General features: G+C 40.7%; 1 pseudogene; it reads right to left on the reverse strand.

The window, feature by feature from the left end:
• Nucleotides 1–17,184: 17,184 nt before the first annotated feature.
• Nucleotides 17,185–18,761, reverse strand: LOC121994329 (annotated as a pseudogene).
• Nucleotides 18,762–21,393: the final 2,632 nt, after the last annotated feature.

Raw genomic sequence — 21,393 nt, forward strand, 5'->3', positions numbered from 1 at the left:
CAAGATCTATAGTATATTATCAGACGATTAGGACGTATGTTGAACAATAGTAGTAACTCGCTCGGACATAACTTAGGTTCAATTATGTCCGATACAAATCATAGTATAAGATCGAACTATTTGTAACATAATAAAAATAGGGTAAGCAAGTATGGACAATAAATATATCCCCATATAGCTTATAAGACAGGGCGAGAACAAATATTTCAAGAATATTCATAAATAGCCTGTAGTATGTGATTGTATAATAGGTTTACTAATTTGGCGGGAAGAATATTTCTAGACTCTTCTACAGGCACTAGGCGACAAAGAAGGTACATCTGGAGTACAAAAAAGATTCCTTAAAAGTTATTTTCTGCAAGCACATGGCTTACGTCACCTCATAACAAACTCTAACAAACCGGGGTCCACTTCATGACTACGGAGGTTATATGAAGTGGTATAAAAAGGGAAATCCTCTCCGTTGGCCAGGTATGGTTACGCTCACCACACTCACAACTATCCATTACAAACCCTAATTTCAATCACTGTTCATCTTCTTTATTCCTTCCACACTAAGAGAGATTACTGACTTGAGCGTCGGAGGGCCTAGCCAAGGATTCCCACCCCGGTCTACACGATATTTTATTATGACTCAATTGTTTTTAACCTTTCTCGTGTGCTTGGACGTGATCCTTGCCTTCTTCCTTCTTCTAGGTTGTACAAGGCTACTAGGTGGTAAAAAAATACATTCTTGTTCACCTATTGGCCAATATTGTTTACTTATATATATATAAATATGATCCATGTAAGTACTTTTCCAAGTTTCAAATAAGAAATAATGCTCACAATACTTATATGAGTCCATGTTCTTGCATAAATATACTGTCATATCATATGATCAAGGAAGCCCTGAAATCTAAAACTCACCGCAATCACATTTACAAAACTCCATGTCAACTATATAGTATGATAAAGAAGTTTGTACCTCCATTTCTATTATGATATGTGGATGAACCTTATAATACCCAATTTTTTTGTCTCCTAGTGTCAATCTCCATAGCTTATGGCGTCAATACTCCTACAAAATTAGCCACTTGCTTCCTACGGTTATAAAACCATTAAGCAACCTTTCTCCTTATGTTATTTATTAGTAATGTAATTGGGAGTTCTCGAGCCTTCTTGAATAATACATTTATACTTTCAGAACAAATCATTATCAACATTGAGTACCTTCTATCAGGGAAATATGCATTTGCCTATTTTGTCAGTTCTATATTAAGTCATTTATAAGCATCTGCATGTGTCTCTGGCATAGTTTGTATGATTCGATCAAATTGTGGAATTATATTTGCTCGAGTTGCAATCCAAAACAATACTAATGTAGGTCTATCATGAGTGTTTGAAACCATATTACAAGATAGGTGATGACAACATAATCTATGGTAAGTAATAGGGTAAACTTTACTCTTTGCAAATAATATTCCACGATGTCTATCGATATAATTGTTATATTTAATGAGTCAACTACAAAAATATCTTTAAATGATTTAAAAACAACTCCCATGCAAAGTCACACTCAACCTCAGCAATTGCAACGCCAATTGGAAGAAGATTCCCATTACTATCTACTACTATGACCGTCAATAATATACTGAGATACTTGTCCTTTAGGTGTGTTGCATCACTTCTAATTAATTTTTGAAAATATGTTTGACAAACTCTTCCACGTGCACCAAAAATCCAAAAACAATGTTGGAGTTTATCACTATTTCAATGCAACGTATGTATCGAGATCTCTATATTTTAGCTCTCGAAATAGTGTAGGGGCATCATCATAATCCTTATCGAAATCACCTACCACCTTATTTATAGCTTTCGCATGTGCATAGCATACCTTTTGATATGATATATTCACTCAAAATCGTGATTTCATTTCATTCTGAATGTTTATGGGTCTATAATCTTCTGATGCCACAAAATTACTTTCAATTTGAGAAGTTATAAATGAAGATGTACATGCAGGATAATCAGCTGTTTTCATACTAAGATCGGACTGATGACGCTCTAAATATTTTGTAATCATGAACTCAATATCTCTCCTTGCAATTATTGTCCATGTGCAATTTTCTTTATCACATATTGCTTTAGCTCTAGTTTTCCTAGTGTCCTTTATTTTGTATGTAAAATAGTTGTTCATAGCATATTTAGCAAGTGCATCTTTAAAATATTTTTGTGTTGCGTATACCTACAATAAGAATAGATATATGTTTATGTTAATACAACTAAAATTTAGTTAACATTATGAAAGTTTAAAAAATACATTACCTGACCAACACAAAATTCCTCAACAAAGTCATTTACTTCTTCCATTAGAAATGGAACAAGTCTTTGTCCATTTCATATGCATTTTCAGCTAATGAAAATTGTTCTTCAATGTCGCTATATTCATTAGTGTTGATTGACTCATCTAATGAATAGTGTATATCATTTGCTAAGAATTTATCCTCAGAAACATCTATTTGAATTTCCCCTTCCATTCTATTCTCGTTATATTTTTCTTTAGTCCACGTATCCTCAAAAAGATCTTCCAATCCTGTACTTATAAGTACTGGGTCATCCTCAAAACTAGGTATTGACCACAACGCTAGAGAAAGTTGAAGGTGTTATATTACCGGTACTCATATTTATATTTGGAGTAATAGATTTGTTTCAACTCTCTATTTGTGAATTTAAAGATTGCATGTGAGCACCTTATCAGAAATTTGATCTTCCTTGCATTAATACAATTATAAATTAACTATATTGTAAACAAAAATTCTATTAAAATTGTGAATATTTAAAAAAGACAATAACCGAGTAGAGGAAGTCAATAGATCATTAAATATTTATTTTACTAAAATTGTACTATTAATCTTTTAGGATTTATCCTTTTAGAAACAATTAACTTTTAAACTTTTAGATAAAAACAAAATTAGGATTTTGATTTAACGAGTTAAATAAAGACATCTAAAAATTGAAAATATTAATCTTCTTACGAATTGATAATATTAATATCTAAAAAGGGGAAAAGATAACTAAAATCCAGTAGAAGAATATATACATGTCTCGATTGATCACAGTAAAAAGTTTCATCCTCGGTTGGATTTTAATTGTTGATGGTGCTTTGGACTTTTTCTTGAATGCTTGCAATTGCTGGAGGAAGGTTGCGTTTCGTCGGTTAGGACTTCGGTGGTCGGGAGGACAGGGTCGTTTATCTTTGTTGAGTTGCGGTGTCATTACAGACCATCAAAAACATGTCGGTGTTGGAAATGACATGGTGTTTAGGTTTATATTTGACGAAGAAGCTGCATCGTTGCCAGTCGTCGATGTTGGTTCGGATGCCTGTCGCAAAGAGAAATCGAATATGGTTTAGATTTCTCTTTCGGTTTGGATGCACGCGACAGCCACGAGAGGAAAGACGGAGGGTAAAATTGTTATCTTATATGTGATTTGATAATTTTCAAAGTAATGTACGTGAAATGAATATTTGCCAAATTTAGTTGCACGTGGTTCGATAAAAACCTGAAAGGAAAAATTCCTCCTTACACATTCTTAAAACAACTAATCTTATTTTGTTTTATTATATTTCCTTACACACTCTTAAAACGACTAACCAGATAGATGATATACTGGTCCCTGGCCTTCCCCACAGGCACACTTGTAAAATACCGAAAAAAATGGCGAATGATGATAAAGGAATTTTTCAGAATTTTTAGAATTTTTTCTGAAATTTTTCGGAGATCATATGGACGAGTTTATGGGACAAAATTGGACACCGGAAAAGCCTGTTTGGGTTACCCCATTTAAATGAGGAAATGTTTGATTTTCTTTTTAATTTTTCTTTCTTTTTCCTTATTTCTTCTCCATAGCCATTTCTTCCCCAAACCCGCGTCTCCTCTCCCGATTTTCCCGATGTCGTGCCCTAACCGCCCTTCTCAACCGGCACCGCAACACCACCTCTCCCTCGTGTACAAGGTGATCGGCTAAGGAGTACGAGCCTCTGCCGATTCTCCACTTTTTGTGCTCGTGCCCTAGCGCCGGCAGTTCAATCCTCTTCTCGGCCGCGCCTTCTCCACCCGATGGCGTCGCCACCCGTAGTGCCGCCGGCCTCCTCCAAGCCGTGCCCTAAAGTGGATCCACTTCTCCTCTTCCAATCCGGAACCATGCCCTAGATGTTTGCCACCAGCCGCCTCCTTTGTGCTCATTCCCTAGCCAGCCGACCGCCGATCACTAGCCACTGGACGCCGGAGCTTTCCCATTTTCCCTTGGATTTCTCTCCTTTGTCTCCGCCAGAATTTCCCTCTATCCTAGCTCTTAGTCCACTACCAATGAGTGTTGGTCATCCCGATCCGAGGTGCCACCTCTACACGAGTTGGGTTTCAACCAGGCGCAAAGGTCAGTGCTCTAGTTGGTTCTTCACTGTGGTCCTATCCTTGTTGTTACCATGCTCTAGCTGTGATTCGTCTAAGATTGTTGCTAATTTAGGGATATTGATTTGGTGGACAGCAGCCGTTGGAGTTCATACGAGGGAATATATGGATCGGGACTGATTATTGGAGGTTGTTTGATCATGGTAACTTCGGCCTTGGATCAGTGGTGGCTTATCCCAATTTGGGTAAGTTTTGAATTTGATTCATTTCTGTGTTGGATTGATTAACTAGTTGATGAGAAGATATGGGTCTGGAATAATGAGAATTTGAGTTGATTAAGTCATACTTATTTTGATTTGGATTGGTATCAGTTTGGAATTTGATTAATTAGTTGATACGAGATGAGATTTGATTTTATTTCCTATTGAGGTTTGGTTCACTACTGATTGGTTGATTTAGAGGAATACATGGTTGTATCGAAAACATTAGATTAATAATTGTGATTAATAGTCATGGGTTGGATTCGTACAGTTCCTTGTTGGCAGAATTGAATAGATTGTAATTAAGGATTCATGGGTAAGAGTTGTGGAAGCTAATCATTTATTGAGGATAATAATGATCGGTTTGAATAGGGTTATTTTTCCTGAGGGTTTGGATCTTTAGGTCTAGCCACTTGTTGTTTATCTGTTAGCTAAATTGTATAATATATGATTTGCAGGACTTGGATTCGAGACGAGTGTCTCGACGTGGGATCTTTCGGATACGATCTCCATTTTTGAGGCGAGTACCTTGACTTATCTTTGATAATGTCATGTTGTTATGTTTAGTAGGTTATAGCCTTTAGTAATAATTATGTTCGTTCTTGTTTTGATATGTCACTACCGGATACCTGTTACATGCTTGTTTGCTCACCTGTTATGCATTTATTGTTAGTACCCGCATGATTTTATATATGCTCATATGGTAGTGACATACCATGCCTCATTATGCTCAGGACCTAGGTTTTTATACCCTACCTGACCTGTGTACCTTAGGTCTTCAGATTTGACCATTGATACTACGGTACATATTTTATATATATGAATATTGTTATGCTGATCAAGTTATTTCCATGCTTAGTGTCATGCATCATCTCGCATGATTGCATGCTGCGCGATAGTCTGCTCCATTATTGTCAAGCACATCGCCAGTTATATGTATCCGTACACACCACCACTCATGGGTTAGTGGTATATCAGACAGGTGTATAACAGTTCTGCTGTTTGGCTCCGTTGGTCTGGTGACTCAGCGTGGTAGCCGACAGACAGTTCTGCTTTGTTTGGCTCCGCTGGTTTAGTGTAGCAGCGTGGTAGCCGGCAGGCGGTTGGACTCTGTTTGGCTCCGTTGGTCCGCTCATGGGTAGTGTGACGCAGCGTGGTAGCCGATAGAGATTTCCTCCCTGTCATCGTGTACCGGGAGATGAGAGCATTGTGCTCCCCCATTTATGATTTTTAGGGTAGGAGGATAGGTGTACTCCGACAGCATCCCGTCTACTCGATCACTCATCAGGAGCAGTGACGTCAGAGTGCACGGTTGTCACAGCTCTACCCACTCGGTCTCACCATTGTGTGTGAGATGACTGACTAGCGTCAGGGGTGACCATGACATTGGCATCATATGCATGATGCATTTATTGCTTGTGTTTGCTGCATTTACTTGTTTATTTATATGGATGCATATGATTGACATGCATACAGGATTTATGATATTCTAGGTATGATGACCCGACTATTCTGATAGGAGACCCTGGTGAGTACAAATCTCTTTAGCCCTTTTCTATTGAGCATTCCAGCTTTTGTTCAGTAGACTGTACTCCATAGTTATTACTGTCTGTTATAGCTTGCTATACATGTCTATTGGTATTCGATGAGTTGTTGAACTCACCCCCATAGACACTATCTTTTTCAGGTACTAGGTTGTTTATGGAGTCGCTTGGAGTATCCTGCCTGCTGGTCCCCATGTCACATCAGAAGACCTGTCTTCGCTGTTCATTTGTATTTTGGTATTTGTGTATCTAGCTTGTGTTTCGGTTTTGTTTCCGGAGTGATGTTTTGTAGTGTGGTGTAAGCCTAGCCGGCTAGCAGTCTTGTGTTTGGTGTTCTATCGGTTTCCGTTGTGTTTTGGTTTTAGTACAGCCGAGTGGGCTGAAAAATATATATATAACTGCGTGGTTGTTGTATATTTTGTTCCAGCCGAGTGGGCTGATGATATAAACTGCGTGGTTGTGTATATATTCCAGCCGTATGTGGCTGATGTATATTGTGCCTGTAGAAATGTTTCAAATTGTCACCCGTACAGGGGAGGTGCTGCCGAAATTTCTTCGGACAGGGACTCCCCCGAGGCGTGACAATTTAGTGGTATCAGAGCAGGTATACGATACTTGCTATGTATTCTGGAGTTTTGAGATTTATCTAATACCAATTTATTGGTGTCAGAGCTCGGTTTACGAGTCTTATATCTCGTATTTTGGATTTCGTGTTTTAGTTTTCTCGATGTAATTTTTCGGGTTTTTGGACCTGGCAGCGGCAGGACATCTCCAAGCTATAGGAGGTATGTTGGTATATTGTTATCCTACCTTTTTGTTGGTATATGCATTGTTGACTATGATAGTTATGACATGTATTAGCACTTTGTATTTGGTATCTGTCTGATGTTATAGCATATATTCCATGTATTAGGTAAACCACTGATCATGGTCGACTCAGATAGAGATCAAGGATTACGGTCTCGGGAGACTTTTCATATCATATCACTGGTAGTTTTAGCTTCTGTTACTACTAGTTGGTTAGGAGATAGAGACACATATCAGCCTATGCTATTACTAGCTAGGTAGTGACTAGTAACTATATATATGCTAGTTGACTCAGCCAGTAGAATACCGATATACTTTAGTTAGTTTTCGTCGGTAGATGATAAATGTACTCTGGTTAGATCGGTCAATAGAAAACTGATTTACACATGTTGATTTGGGTAGTCGTGGATCGATTTACCTTAAATGCTTATGGAGGATTAGTGTATTCTTGATTAGATAGTCGATCACCGATTCATTGTTTTGGTTGGTCCGATCAGCAGGGGACCGACTTACTCTATTTTATAAAAATGCTGATCTTTGGGTTATTTGTGCTTAGTTGGATATCTTGAGTACATTGGGTACATGACTTGTACTGACGGGGAGAAGACTGAATTAGCCATATACCGTTGTCGGTTTGGACAATCTATAGAGGATCGATGTATCCTATTCCATGGGTACGTTAATTTTAAACTGTATGTACCTAGTTGGATAACATAGAAGGTAGCATAGGGAATATCAGGTTGATTGGATTAAATATGCTGATTCTGCATATCTATGTGGTGTGTACATATGATTATTATGTGTTGTAGGAGTGTTATGATGGACAGTCTAATTGCATGTAGTGAGTGTATACTTTTCTAGTTATGATTGTTGTGGGTTTCTAATAGATTATACCCGAGTGGTCTGATTGGTTTATTGGAAGTATCTTGTCGATTAAATTGGTGTTGTGATATGTACACATGTGTTTGGTGTGGTATTCGAGGTAACTTGTTGATTATGTTTGATTTGTGAGTGCACTCGGGTTTAATATGCTTTATTGGAAGTATATGTTAACTATACTCAAAGGATATGTGTACACATGTTTGGTGAGTATTATTGGACGTGTATTGTCGATTATACTTACGATGATATATGTGCACATGGGTTCGGTATGCATTATTGGAGGTATCACGATGATTTATACCTATGTTGTGAGTATGTATGGTGTGTACTAATTGGAGGATTATGTCGATCATACATATGTTGTGTGTGCATGTGTGCCAGGTGTATTGTTGGTGACATCATAATGATTCTACCTATGTTGAATGTAGAATGTTAAATGTCTACATTATGTCATTTGTTGTATTATCCTGTCAACTAATTCTCCTATTAGTGGGTGACTCACTACGATGTTGATGGAGTTGACGATGAGTTTGATTTGCTTACTAGGTTATTATACCCTAGGCTACTCACAGTGATCTGTGGTAGAGAGATCTTGTGCAGTCTCTAGCTGGATAGTTAGGTGTCTTGGGCACTTATGTATTGGTTGTGGTGGAGCGTTGCTCCCACACATGTTATGGATTGTTTGTGGTGGAGCATTGCTCCCACATATTGCGGATTGCTTATAGCGGAGCATTGCTCCTCCCATTTTTATTGCAGATACATATTACGGATTATTTGTGGTGGAGCGTTGCTCCCACAAATGGAGGACTTCTTGTGGTAGAGCATTGCTCCCACGTATGTGGTATTTCGTGTGATGGAGCGTTGCTCTCACACTAGAGGATCTATTACTTGGTGTTTATTGTCAAGGATCTTATGGTTGCGGATGTCTGATTTACGGACATTATAAGTTCTTGGTTTTATCACTTAGGCTAATAGTGCCCTAGATGTTATCATGGACTCGATGATTTGGTATTCCTAGGATGTTGGATCGGTTTCCATTGTCTTTGTTGACAATGTTGTGATCTATTTCATATTCGAGGTGAGTCACGCACACCATCTTCGCATAGTTCTAGAGATGTTTCGACGGAAACGTCTATATATGAAGATCAGTAGTGCGTATTTTGGTTATCTTCTGTGAGATGTTTGAGGCACATGGTCACCAGTAGGAGTATACCGTGGTTCCACAGGAGATAGAGGTTGTTACCGTTGGGAGTATACGGAGTCTATAGAGGAGGCTCGCAACTTTCTTTGTTTGGCTCGATATTTCCGGAGATACGTTGAGGGTTTCTCTCGGATTGCTATGCCACTTACACGCCTGACCAGGGAAGGCGTGAAGTTCACTTGGACTGAGGATTGCGAGACCAGCTTCCAGGAGCTGAAGCAGAGACTAGTGTCCGCTCCGATTTTGGTTTTACCTTATGAAGAGGACGGATTCGTGCTCTATACCGACGCATCTCTACAGGGTTTGGACGCTGTTTTGATGCAGCATGGCAAGGTAGTCTCCTACTTCTCGACAGTTGAAGGAGCATGAGGGGAATTACCCAGTACATGACTTGTGGCTGACCGCCATTATTTTTGCCCTGAAGATTTGGCAGCATCATTTGTACGGTATTACATTTGAGATTCTCACTGATCATAAGAGTCTCAAATATATATTTTTACCCAGAAGGAATTTAATCTCCGACAGAGGAGATGGATGGAGTTCCTGAAGGATTATGACTGTACGATTGACTATCACCCGGGGAAAACTAATATGGTTGCCGACGCATTCAGCTAGAAGTGCAGAGGGACTTTAGCTTGCCACCGAGTTGTGGTCACCGATTTGATTCAGGGTTTCTCCGGGTTAGGCCTTGCAAAGCAGGGACAGACAGAGCAGGGTATTCTGGTTATCATGGTTGCTCAATCCTCGATCAGGATGAGGATTCAGGAGGCCCAGATTGGAGATCAGTATTTACGGTTCATTGGCAGCTAGATAGCTTCCGTGCAGCAGACTGAGTTTCCCTGAGATGAAGCGGGTATTATATACTTTTGAGACAGTTTATGCGTATCTCAGTCTCACCCGGTCTTGTCGGAGCTACTTCAGGAGGCTCATCGCTCTTGATTTGCGATCAACTCCGGCGGTACCCATATGTACCGAGATTTGAGGCGTTCTTATTGGTAGAATGGCATGAAGGAAGACATCGCAGAATTCGTAGCTAGATGTTTTGTCTGTCAGCAGGTGAAAGCTGAGCAATAGAGACCTGTTGGATTTCTACAGAGGATTCCTATTCTTGAGTGGAAATGGGAACACATTACTATGGACTTTGTGGTGGGTTTGCCGAGGACACGACGAGGTCATGACACGATTTGAGTAATCGTTGATTGATTAACCAAATCGGCGTACTTTTTAGTGATCCGGAGGATAGATTTCCTGGATCGATTGGCAGATCTGTACTGCCGGGAGATCATCAGATTTCATGGTGTCCCTTTGACTATTATTTCGGATAGAGACCTCGGTTCACGTCTCGTTTCTGACAAAGTCTGCAGCAGGCCTTGGGCACTCAGCTCTATTTCAGTACAGTTTTCTATCCGCAGACAGATGGACAGTTAGAACGGACCATTTAGACTCTAGAGGACTTGCTGAGATCATGTGTATTGAATTTTGGAGGCAGTTGGGAGGATCATTTGCCATTAGTAGAGTTCGCCTACAACAACAGCTTTCATTCGGCTATCCAGATGACACCGTTTGAAGCGTTGTATGGTAGGCCTTGTCAGACACCCACCCTCTGGGATGAGGTTGGGGAGGCTAGTTGTTGGGACCTCATAGAGCTCAGCAGGAGGCAGAGTTTGTCCGTACTATCAGACGGAGGATGTCAGAAACACAGGACTGCCAAAAGGGTTATGTTGATCGGAGTCGGAGACTCTTAGAGTTCTCCATTGGCGACCATGTATTTCTGCGAGTTTCACCCACGAAAGGGGTGAAGAGATTTGGCCTCAGAGGTAAGCTAGCTCTGCGATGCATTGGCCTTTTCCAGATTCTAGAGAGGATTGGAGTAGTAGCTTATCGTCTGGCGCTACCACAGGCTCTGGCAGGCGTGCATGACGTATTTCATGTATCTATGTTGAGGAGATACATAGCAGACCCAGCTCGTGTGTGGTCTGATATACCAGCTTTCCTTCAGCTTGACGCCACCTACGAGGTTGTTCTGGTATGGATTTTGGACCGAAAAGAGCGTCAGTTGCGGAAACAAGACTATCCGACTGGTTAAAGTCGGATGGCAGCATCATTCGGACGAGGAGGCTACTTGGGAGCTCGAGGAAACTATCCGAGCTCGATACCCTCATCTTTTCACTTGAGGTATATGATTAATTTACCGTTCAGCATTTATACTCTTATCTGTTGTTAGTATGTGCTGGTGGTAGATAACGAAATTTGGGGACCAAATTTTTATTAGTGGGGAGAATGTAAAATACCGAAAAAATGGAGAATGATGATAAGGGAATTTTTCAAAATTTTTAGAAATTTTTTGGAGATCATATGAATGAGTTTATGAGGACAAAATTGGGCACCGGAAAAGCCTGTTTGGGTTACCCTATTTAAATGAGGAAATGTTTGATTTTCCTTTTTAATTTTTCTTTCTTTTTCCTTATTTCTTCTCCATCGCCGTTTCTTCCCCAAACCCGCGTCTCCTCTCTCGATTTCCCCGACGCCGTGCCCTAACCGCCCTTCTCAACCGGCACCGCAACACCACCTTCTCCCTCGTGTACAAGGTGATTGGCTAAGGAGTACGAGCCTCTAACGATTCTCCACTTTTTGTGCTCGTGCCCTAGCGCCGGCAGTTCAGTCCTCTTCTCGGCCGCGCCTTCTCCACCCGACTGCGTCGCCACCCGTAGTGCCGCCGGCCTCCTCCAAGCCGTGCCCTAGCGTGGATCCACTGCTCCTCTTCCAATCCGGAACCATGCCCTAGATGTTTGCCACCAGCCGCCTCCTCTGTGCTCATGCCCTAGCCAGCCGGCTGTCGATCACTAGCCATTGGATGCCGGAGCTTTCCCCTTTTCCCTTGGATTTCTCTGCTTTGTCTCAGCCAGAATTTCCCTCTACCCTAGCTCTCGGTCCACTGTCGACGAGTGCTGGTCATCCCGATCCGAGGTGCCACCTCTACACGAGTTGGGTTTCAACCAGGAGCAAAGGTCAGTGCTCTAGTTGGTTCTTCACTGTGGGCCTATCCTTGTTGTTACCGTGCTCTAGCTGTGATTCGTCTAAGATTGTTGCTAATTTAGGGATATTGATTTGGTGGACAGCAGCCGTTGGAGTTCATACGAGGGAATATATGGATCGGGACTGATTATTGGAGGTTGTTTGATCATGGTAACTCCGGCCTTGGATCAGTGGTGGCTTATCCCAATTTGGGTAAGTTTTGAATTTGATTCATTTCTGTGTTGGATTGATTAACTAGTTGATGAGGAGATATGGGTTTGGAATGAGAATTTGAGTTGATTAAGTCATACTTATTTTGATTTGGATTGGTATTAGTTTGGAATTTATTAATTAGTTGATACGAGATGAGATTTGATTTTATTTCCTGTTGAAGTTTGGTTCACTAGTGATTGGTTGATTTAGAGAAATACATGGTTGTATCGAAAACATTAGATTAATAATTGTGATTAATAGTCATGGGTTGGATTCGTACAGTTCCTTGTTGGCAGAATTGAATAGATTGTAATTAAGGATTCATGGGTAAGAGTTGTGGAAGCTAATCATTTATTGAGGATAATAATGATCGGTTTGAATAGTGTTATTTTTCCTAAGGGTTTGGATCTTTAGGTCTAGCCACTTGTTGCTTATCTGTTAGCTAAATTGTATAATATATGATTTGCAGGACTTGGATTTGAGACGAGTGTCTCGACGTGGGATCCTTCGGATACGATCTCCATTTTTTAGGCGGGTACCTTGACTTATCTTTGATAATGTCATGTTGATATGTTTAGTAGGTTATAGCCTTTAGTAATAATTATGTTCGTTCTTGTTTCGATATGTCACTACCGGATACCTGTTACATGCTTGTTTGCTCACCTGTTATGCATTTATTGTTAGTACCCGCATGATTTTATATATGCTCATATGGTAGTGACATACCATGCCTCATTATGCTCAGGACCTAGGTTTTTATACCCTACCTGACCTGTGTACCTTAGGTCTTCAGATTTGACCATTGATACTACGGTACATATTTTATATATATGGATATTGTTATGCTGATCAAGTTATTTCCATGCTTAGTGTCATGCATCATCTCACATGATTGCATGTTGCGCGATAGTCTGCTCCATTATTGTCGAGCGCATCGCCAGTTACATGTATCCGTACACACCACCACTCATGGGTTAGTGGTATATCAGACAGGTGTGTGACAGTTCTGCTGTTTGGTTCCGTTGGTCTGGTGACTCAGCGTGGAAGCCGGCAGACAATTCTGTTCTGTTTGACTCCACTAGTTTAGTGTAGCAGCATGGTAGCCGACAGGCAGTTGGACTCTGTTTGGCTCCGTTGGTCCGCTCATGGGTAGTGTGACGCAGCGTGGTAGCCGGCAGAGATTTCCTCCCCATCATCGTGTACCTGGAGATGAGAGCATTGAGCTCCCCCATTTATGATTTTTGGGGTAGGAGGATAGGTGTACTCCGACAGCATCCTGTCAACTCGGTTATTCATCAGGAGCAGTGACGTCAGAGTGCACGGTTGTCACAGCCCTACCCACTCGGTCACCAGTGTGTGTGAGATGACTGACTGGCGTCAGGGATGACCATGACATTGGCATCATATGCATGATGCATTTATTGCTTGTGTTTGTTGTATTTACTTGCTGCATTTATATGGATGCATATGATTGACATGCATACAGGATTTATTATATTCTCGGTATGATGACCCAACTATTCTGATTGGAGACCCTGGTGAGTACAGATCTCTTCAGCCCTTTTCTATTGAGCATTCCAGCTTTTGTTCAGTAGACTGTACTCCAAAGTTATTACTGTCTGTTATAGCTTGCTATACATGTCTATTGGTATTCGATGAGTTGTTGAACTCACCCTCGTGGACACTATCTTTTTCAGGTACCAGGTTGTTTATGGAATCGATTGAAGTATCCTGCCTGCTAGTCCCCATGTCACATCAGAAGATCTGTCTTCGCTGTTTATTTGCATTTTGGTATTTGTGTATCTAGCTTGTGTTTCGGTTTTGTTTCCGGAGTGATGTTTTGTAGTGTGGTGTAAGCCTAGCCGGCTAGCAGTCTTGTGTTTGGTGTTCTATCGGTTTCCGTTGTGTTTTGGTTTTAGTACAGCCGAGTGAGCTGTAAAATATATATATAACTGCGTGGTTGTTGTATATTTTGTTCCAGCTGAGTGGGCTGATGATATAAACTGCGTGGTTGTGTATATGTTCCAGCCGTATGTGGCTGATGTATATTGTGCCGGTAGAAATGTTTCAAATTGTCACCCGTACAGAGGAGGTGTTGCCGAAATTTCTTCGGACAGAGACTCCCCCGGGGCGTGACAACAATACCATACAAATTGGTCCAAGTTAATTGGTAATTAACCCATCATTGTGCTGCTTTTTTTTTTTTTTTTTGTTTATGATTCATGATTCAGAAGCACCCTCTTGTTTGTTCCTAATTAGTTCTATCTTCTGATCTAGGTAGCTGAGAGAGATCCATCACGAGTTGGGTTTCCAGTTGTTTGTTGGAAATATTTATTCACTGGTTGTTCATTTGCTTCTCGGTTGGATGTCTGTGGCTCGGTGAGGAGGGCATTTATAGTCATGCTTATAATAAAAAACTGGATTGCTATATGATGAAGTTGTTCTTAATAGATCTCGATTCACATCTTTTCTCCTTACATGACTGGCCAAGGTATTTCTTATTTCACTCTTCTTGACGTATCTATGATACACCAAAACTCCTTTTAATTTAATTTGCTATAAATTTTTGCATCATCTCAAATACGTTTACTTTTAGTTACTGTTATGTGTCTAAAATCTTAACACATTTTACTTATGTAAAGTTGACGTACATTCCTATTAGATGGTGGATTGGTCGTACGTAAGACGAGACAAAAATTTAAGCTTCCCCAGTGCAATGCACAATGCAGAATGCATGAATCTTGACAATGTACTATTTTAGGTGCATCATTTGGTCATAAGCTACATCAGAAACGGTCTAGAATATTATTCTGTGTAAATATGGAGACTAGCTGTTATGATTATATAAATATATCATTTGTTTAAAATTTTATTTTCTCATTAATTTTCTGAAAGAAAATAATTTTTATGGACCACTTCACTAAACGCATGGAATAATCTTTACAGATAGACTATACAATAGAACTTTATGGATAAATATTGATCAGTTGATCATGTAGAGGTGTCCATTGATCATGCAGAGGAATTCAGTTGGTTGTGTCTAACTTTACAAGGAGTGTGAAGCTGATCATGTCGTGTGCGACTAGATCTCTTATCCAGTCATCCCTATACAACTAATGAAGCAAAATTGTGTGTTTAGGTTGGCCCATGGGCATTATGTCACCCATAAGTTTTAATAGTTAATAAAAAAATAATATAGTTATTAAAATATTCAGTAAATTATTGTTTAAAACATTTAATTTATTATTATTTTAATTCTTTTTGTTTTTATTAATTTGGCACTATTGAGTTAGGGCATGACATAGGACAACCTTGCTCAAGCTCATAGTATACCATTTTGTTATATATTTATTTGCAGAAGTTCAATGTGGAGAGGCCCATTTAAGCATTTTTTTTAAGCTTTTGAAAATTTTCACCTCCAGGTGTCTGTTTGATTGTTGGAAAAAAATAATAATAAAATTAGAGTATAAAGTTTAATAGTGGGCTAATGTTTGATTGTATTGTTGTTGGATGAAAACAATAAAATCAAATTCATTATGAATAGCATGTTTTTGATGTTTGTATATCATAAATGTCTTTACTCGTTTTGTCTTTATTATATATGGGGCATTATCATTGTCTAAATCATACTTGGGAAAACATGTTGAAGAAGTAGTGATTGAGCCGCCTACGCCAACATCACAGCACCTGTGTGACCTCCTGCGAGCCTTCAGAGATCGCCTTCGACGAATCGAATCAGCCGGCAACACTTCCTCCTCTGCCGTCCCCACTCCCCCGCCCCCGTCTTCTCCATCACAGCGTCCGTGCAGCCTCGTTCATGCTGATCTCGGTTTCTTCGTCTTCAGCTTGCCCTTCCACGCTCGCCACGGCAACACTACTTTTCCTCCTCCTCCTCCGACTCAGTTGCTGCCTTCTCCATCAAGAGATGAAGCGGAGGCGAAGAGTTTGAGGGAGAGGATCAGTGATTTGCGTCATCAAATTTATAGGTCTCGCAATGAAAGTTCATCCTAAAAAAAAAAAAATAGTCTCCTGGGTCATTCGATCCATCTCTAACTACACGTTTCCTACTGTTGCTCATTCAAAACATTTACAATTAATGAATGATTTTAACGTCTACAAGTCCAGTAATTATTTGAACTTTGACGAGTGAAACACCATTCAAAGCAAAACAGAATGGAGGCAAGCGAGAAAAGATACAGTGATAAAAAGGAGATGCAGCAGAAGGAGCAGAACAAGAACTGACCGAACAGAACAGCAGCAGCAGCAGCAGCTGCTCCCATGTGGGCGGGGGACCAAGAACAGAGCAAGGAAACAGAGTCCCTCACGGTGCTCCAATCTCCACCACTTACTCTTTCCTCGCCTCACTGCGCAAAGCGAAACAGAGTAAGCAGAAGAGAGTGCTTGATTTGGGAGATGTCAGAGGGCAGAGCTGCATCGCATTTGCTTGACATCTCTGATCGTCTAGGAGTGTGATGTAATTGCACTCTGTGACATGCAGTGTTTAATCTTGGATTTCTCCTTCTTTCTTAGGTGGCTTTGTAAGCAACTGCAATGCAATTCTACAGTGTGTCGCTGCAGCAGAGTTAAGAGTTGGAGATGGGAAGAGGAACTATTTATGATTTTCTAATGTATCTAAAAACTCGTACTCAAAGTTCTATCAGTGGAGACGAATTCATATTAGCCTTTAAAATTATTGAACAAAAGAGAAAAACTCAGCTCATTTGTGACTCCATCGTGTGTCGCCTAGTCTTACCGTGTTTTCTCGTCTCTTGTGTGTATACACATATCATCATCCTCGTTAAATTGTAGTCTTAACACAATCGATAAAATGTAACTATATTGATTGTCAAAAAGGCCTAAATACATGAATTCTTAGCTTCTAATGCTCATTGTGGACCACCTAGAGCAGAGATCTAACACGACAAAGATAGAATAATGGCACCCTCTCTTCAACTTTGTTCTTATGCCTCCCCTTCATCGCCGTCACCATCCTTGCTTTCTGGCCATGAGCCTTTAACATTAGCTTTCTCTGTTCTGCCGGCTTCGTATGCCCAGTAACAACGGAGGGTGGATATTGGTGACATTACAGTAGCAGAGGTAGAAAATGTCTGATAGATCAATAGACCACCCTCTGGTAGACCTTGCTCCACCATACCGTTGCACTTGTAAGCGTCGAGGTTTATCTTCCGCCCCCAAGTGCCTGCCAGTCTTCGTCCCCCAAAGATGGTCACCGCGAGTGAGAATTCAGAAGGACCAAAGCACCCAAGAACCCTCTCGACCAGGTCCTGATAAGCCTAGGAGATGGGGATTGAAACCCATTGCTTCATAACTAGCACAGCTAAAACCTTCTTCTGGTGTCACATGGATCGTAGATAGCGCCGAACCATGAATTCCATTCATTGAGTACCCACAGGGGTCGAAGTCGAAATCACATATCTCCATCTCAGGGATGATATCGGAAATCCCTGAGCGGTTTGTCATATCCTTGGAAGAAGAGACCTGACCACCTTTTTCCTGTGAATTCTTGTAGAAGACTGATGCTTGCTCTGTGTTCAATCCAGTCATGCACATTTCAAGGGTGACCATGGGGAGCTCAGGTTTCTCTGTGGCGTAGTATACATGCCATTGGCGGTTTGAATTGGCAGAATCACTGATAACATATGCATTACCGCCCGATTTCAGGTCTCCGAAGAATTGGTCGAGAACAGCTACTTCCTCAGAGAAGCTCCGGTGGGGAGACGGCTGCACATTGGGAAAACTGAAGGTACCACAGGAATACTTTGCCTATAGGACGGATAGCGAGAGCTCCTCTGCAAGTACCAAGATTCTGGGAATGGACAGGAGTTTTGTGGTTCCACATGTCTTGAGGATTATCTGGTACGGATATACAAACAAACTCGATTCAGAGAGGACATAGGAATCAAATTCCTTGTCAGAGAGCTGAGAAACAATGGTGCAACGAGCCAAATCTAGGATGGAATCAATTTGTGCCTGTGAAAGGGTTCGCAGTCCCCAGCGATGGGGGTCCAAATGGATGGATTCCCCTGAGAAGGTGATTTCAAGACGCTTCTCATAGCCCTCGAATCCAATCGGGCAGGGAACAGAAGGATAAGGAGAATCAACCAGTGATATCGCCATTAATGAATCAAACAATGGAAAATTTGAGCAACGATGAGACAGACAATTGGAGACCAAAAAGAGTGTGAAAAAAAAGTTGGATTTTTTGAAAACAGCTAGCTTGAGATTGACAAAAGCAGAAGAATCAAGTGGAATATATGGGAAATTATACACTACTGAAAGAAGGCGTTTGTATAAATCTCAAGATGGCTTCCTGGCGCACTGTAAAATCATCAAACAATTGGAAAACCACAAGGAATTTAAGGACTAAATCGAGCCAAGATAACCAATATATATAACAAAAACAAACATATTTAGTTGTGGTTTTGATTCTTACGTTGGAGTAGGCAGAAGATTGGAACTTCTTGATTCCACCGTGTGGTCGAACGTCCTCAATGATGTAGCCGAGGGGAGCTTCGCAGTGCAATGAGCTACTACTACTGGATTTCTTTTTCCGGCCTTTGGATTCCATTAAAACATTAAAACTCGCTGTAAAAAGTGCAGAACAGGTCAATCAAGCCTTGAAATAAAGTGCAAAATGGACACCACATTCTTCTGAAAACCAAGAAAAAAAGGTAAAAATTGCATTAAGATAATAGTTAAGAATTACCACAATCCTCCAAGACCAGCAAGGAAACTACATAATACTTCAAATTCAACAAGAACGAATACAAGAAAGAGTACACTTACAAAATCGTGTTTTATGCTTCTATGGAATCTCGTTAAGTGGGAAAATTGCAAGAAGAAGAACAAAAAAAAGACTTTCCAATGAATCGAAACCATTCAAATTTACAACATTTGTACAATTTTATACATTACGACATTGAACACTGCAACCTGCATAGAAGATGCGGATCCACAGCCCCCATAAGGAAGAAATTGTTCAGCGACGCGACAACAATCAAACTAGAAGAAGAGTACTGCTAACAATCGAAGGGCGACCCGTTGCACCAACGGCGATGAGAAGCTACGGATCCGAGCAACTCAGAATGATCCGCGGAAACCCTAGCGCGTGATGGCTAAGAGGAGTCGAGAGAAGGAAGCGGCGAGGAATTGGGAGACGAGAGCTTAGGGGTGGTGGCGAGCCGGACTTTTTGAATGTCTGAGTTTGACTGTTTATAGCTCCAAATTTATTTAAGAAATATATTGATTGCTCATAAATTTATTTCAATTTTTATCGAGTGATTTAATAAATATAAATTATAAATTTAAATATTTATTAAAAATTAATTATATATTTAGAGAAAATTATAATATTTTTTATTAAAATTTATAATTTTATTCTAATAAATAAATTTAATAAATTTATCTATATATTTGATAGATAGAGTGTAAAATCTATAAATTTAATATTAACATTATTATTTTTTTATTTAAAAGTTGATTAATGAGCTTAATGAATATGTTCACGAACTAACGAGTCGAATATTATGAAAAACTTGATTTATTTATTTTAACGAGTCTCATTAAACGAGCTCAAATAAATTTTTATCAAATCTAATTTTAAATATATAATAAGTGTCTTGATTCATTTACACTCATACGAGAGTGATTCAATTTATAGGCAAATGAGACATCGTTGAGGCTCTTAGGGATCGCTGCTTCGAAATATAATGCGTTTTTTGAATGTATATTAAATCTGGTTACCAACCAATACAAACTCGTCATTTTGGTGGGGTCAATCAACTCATCGCCACATCGGTGGACCTGTGTCCTCTCTCTTCGCGGAATCTTTATCCCGACATAGATGGAATATCCGTCGGAAATTAAAAAGAGAAAATATATAATAAGTCCTTGTAGTTTTTAATTGATCCTGTCCGAAAGTCGATAAGATGAAAAGTTAAGGATGTGGCACTCCCGCTGACTGTTTATAGGCTCTGCTCCACCTTGTAAGACAGATGACGTCAATGCCGAGTCAGGGAAGGGGTCCCAGGCGTTAGCCCTCTGACGCTCAAGTCAGTCACCGATGATGAAATAGAAAGGGAGCAACAAGAACGAAGACTGTAGCGCAAATAGTGTATCTCGCGTACCTCCGCCGATGCTTAGACCTCCCTTTATATATAGTTCCTGTAGCGCGCGTGCACGCTTCCCCAAACGAGCGCATGTCTCGAAGTTTCCCCTGAAAAGACTTGTCAGTAAAGTGTTCCTGACACAATACCTTAACGAGCCGAGCATATCTCTGATGTGACAGTGGAAGCTTCCGTCATACGATCTTCTTGTCAACCATGCCCGGTGTCAGTGGCACTAACTCCCAAAAGGTTGTCAAGAGATAATCACAGTGGGTCTTCAATGGCTGTCTGGTCGAGCGGCTAGCCCGCTCGGTCGGAGCTTCTTCGACCGATTGGCCTCAGATGGCCCTGCCTGTGCCAGGCCGGGTTTGGTAAACGGCGATCTCCGTCCGAACGGTTTCCTGGCCTACGGCCAGCGTCAAGTCTGGTATCCAGGCCGAGCGGGGTAGTTGTTCGACCAAGATTCTACCTATAGTCTTCTCCTCCATTCGGCGTCCAACAACAGACTCGAGCATTGGTTGTTTGTCATACCTCCATGAGTCAAAGGTGGAGTCAGACTGGAACCCTCTCCTCTGGGTTAACCACCTAATCTCTCGATCGGCTATATGATACCCAAACATTGACAGCCTTGACTTGGACCTCCATCGTGGCAACTGACCCCTGTTGGGTGGGCCCCACCTTATCGTCGCATCACATGCCTCCCCCTCAAGTCTAGTCGAAGGAGGTTGCAAGTCCAACTAACTAGATAAATTGTCAATGAGCGTTCACCCGATGGGCTTGTGATACTCCAAAGCTTCTGATCGGACCGCCATAACCCGACAGTCGACTAAACGACCGCTCTAACTGAATGACCATGTTAGCAACTTTCTTTTCCGATCGGCCCATTGAAGACTGTCGTTCGGCAATATGCTTGCTTCCTTACGTCGATCAATACAATGAACACCCACACTTTGA

The sequence above is a fragment of the Zingiber officinale genome, chromosome 6A (genome assembly GCF_018446385.1).
Source record: "Zingiber officinale cultivar Zhangliang chromosome 6A, Zo_v1.1, whole genome shotgun sequence".
Taxonomy (NCBI): Eukaryota; Viridiplantae; Streptophyta; class Magnoliopsida; order Zingiberales; family Zingiberaceae; genus Zingiber; species Zingiber officinale.